This window comes from Lacerta agilis, chromosome 15, assembly GCF_009819535.1.
Source record: "Lacerta agilis isolate rLacAgi1 chromosome 15, rLacAgi1.pri, whole genome shotgun sequence".
Classification (NCBI taxonomy): Eukaryota; Metazoa; Chordata; class Lepidosauria; order Squamata; family Lacertidae; genus Lacerta; species Lacerta agilis.
The window spans coordinates 14844971-14847656 of NC_046326.1; positions in this window are offsets into that span (position 1 = coordinate 14844971).

The window sequence follows — 2686 nt, forward strand, 5'->3', positions numbered from 1 at the left end:
CCATGGGCATGGCTGGCTCGGCTGAGAAAGGGAGGGAGGCGGGGGGGGGGCGAGCCTGCGCGGAGCCGGGGAGGCGGCGCTGGCAGGACAGACGGAGGGAGGGAGAGCGAGCGAGCGAGCAGGGGCGAGCTGGGGGGGGGGGGGAGTTGGTCTCTCCGCCACCTGCACTGATGTCAGAGCGTGTTTCTGGACGCTAGCCCCGAGACCGCCAGTCTCCATTTCGGAGCGGCCAGCGACTGCACCGACTGCCTGCCGCGGTCTCACGAAGCTCAAGCAGACCCTCGACGCCATGCCAGCTGCTTGGGGGTGCTTAGGGGGAAGGCAAAGTGCTCTGCCCATGTTCAGCGGCGCCTTCACATCGATCGCAACTACGCCCAGCCTTGGGAGGACTTGGTTGCCCCACACTGCTCTGGAAACGGCTCTCCCGCTGTACCTCCCACCCCCATCCCGGTCCTCGACGTTTCATGAGAGTACCGCTGGTCCAGCGAGCTTACGTGGAGCACCAGAAGCCTTGCCGCGCGGACCCTTCCTTGCTCCCTCCCTCGTCCTGACTGGGGGGCCTACAGCGGGCAGCAGCATCAAGTGGGCACTTGCCATTGCGTGTCTCTAACCGTCGGGAAAGCTGGTCAGCTCTCGAGGGGGAGAAGAGTCTCCAGCAGCGCAGCCTGGTTTTACGTGTCTCAGTAAGGCAGCTTGGTTTTCCGTCGGGTTCAGAAGACAATGCGATTCTCCACCTCTTCCCCAAGAACAACAACAGGAGGCCCTGCCTTGCCCCACTCCCTGCTGTCCAGCTGTAGCAGCTTTCCAGAGGCCAAGCAGGAGGCAGCAGGTGCTGAGCATTGGCAGCTCAATACTGAAGCAATGCGTACCAATGTGGAAAATGCCTAGGCCCTTTGGGGGCTAGTACAACTGCTGCTGCATCAACTGGGCAAATGCTGATTGGCTTCCCTGTTCCTGACCGGCTCTTTCGAGATTTGCATTCAAGACCAAGGTGCATCAACATCACACACTTACCTCTAGCAGAGGGGCGGTGAACCTGCTGTTGCTCCTCCCTGACCATTGGGCTGCCTGCCAGGCTGATGGGAGTTGGAGTCCAAGAATACCAGGAGGGTGTTCCCTCTCCCATGCACACCCTACTTGCCTTCCCTTCCTTGGGGGCATTCAGTGCCCCGCCTCTTCTTCCTTTAACAAAACAGGTGGCTCTAAGGTTTGCCAGATGGATGCCCAGTGGCTTCTAAGCCCTAGGAATCCTGCTGACCTTGCACTGCTGGAGAATGGTCTTTTAGGAGCCAAACCCAGTAATTGTTTGGCTTCTGTGGGGAGTGGAGGGGATGCAGTTTCTTGGGGAGGAAGCTGCTTGCAGGAAAGACACCACTGGTTAAAGGGACTGCCCATCTATAGGATGAAGTGTAAACCGACCAGGAGAGCATTTTTCAAATGCAAAGCCCAGAACTCTGGTTTATCCAATGTAATTGATTGAGAGGACAGGCAAAAGAAAGTATTTCCTCAAACAACACATAATTAAATAATATTCATTTTCACAAGAAGTGGCAAAAACCACCAGCTTGGGTGGCTTTAAATGAGGATCAGGCAACCCTGTGGAGGAAAAGGTCTGTCTACAGTTGTTTCCCCAAACAGCTAGGTTGAGCATTTGTAGTGAGAGGAAGTTACCTCCTAGTACCAGATGCAGGGGGCTAATCATCAAGCTCTGCTTGTGAGCACCCAGATGCATCTGGAAAGCCCCCGGGTTCTGTATTTGATGGGCAAGAAGGTCACCCTGTACATCATCCTGCGCCCTAAGATCAGGAGAAGTGGCTCACCCTCCAACACCAGGAAAAAGTCTAAACCCAGGAGCTACAGAAATGCAATTTCAGGAGAAATAATTGCCCAACAGTTACTATCAGGCTAATGTTGAAATGTGTATAAACATTAGAGACAATTTTGGCATGGCGTGTGGTCTTTAAAGAGCACTGAATACATGTTGCTGTATGAGGAGCCCCCTAACAGCCCCGGTTCTTTGGGCAGGCACAGTACTACGGCTGGCTCCTTCACACCTCCTCAGTGGCATAGCATGGGTTGCTAGTGCCCAGGGCCACAAGGGATGAGAGGGAAACAGATGGAGTACACATGCACATTCAACTGCCTAATGGCGTCCGCATTACCCAAGAGATCTCAGCTGCAGAGATAAGAAGAGTTGTTTTGTTGTCTGGAGAGGTCACTCCTGGTTTGCATAGAGAAGACATTGTCAACAGAGCCCAGTGATGAAAGCACACCCTAACAATTTTGCGCCCAGGGTGACCGCTCCTGTGTCCCCTCCATGCTATGCCACTGCATCTCCTGTTAGCAAACTTATTATTGCCACACACCGATTATGCGCATTTCTGCTTGAAGAACTATGACGCTGATGTGGCAAAACAGCTGCCTTTGCCAATAGGCAAATCGTACATAGTTGGTGGCTGGGCCCTTTGCTGGCAGCAGACACAGATAAACTCTCTGCACTATAGGAAGGCAGCTTCACTACCATGGTCTACCTCAAAGGGAGAGGTCATAACTCAGTTGTAGAGCACCTGCTTCACTTGCAGTAGGTGGAAGTTCCAGGGGGCCTGGCTAAGAAAATGCCACACCTGAAGCTTCAGGAGGTGGGGCTATTACTACTGCCAGTCAAGCAGACAGTACAGAGCCAGGT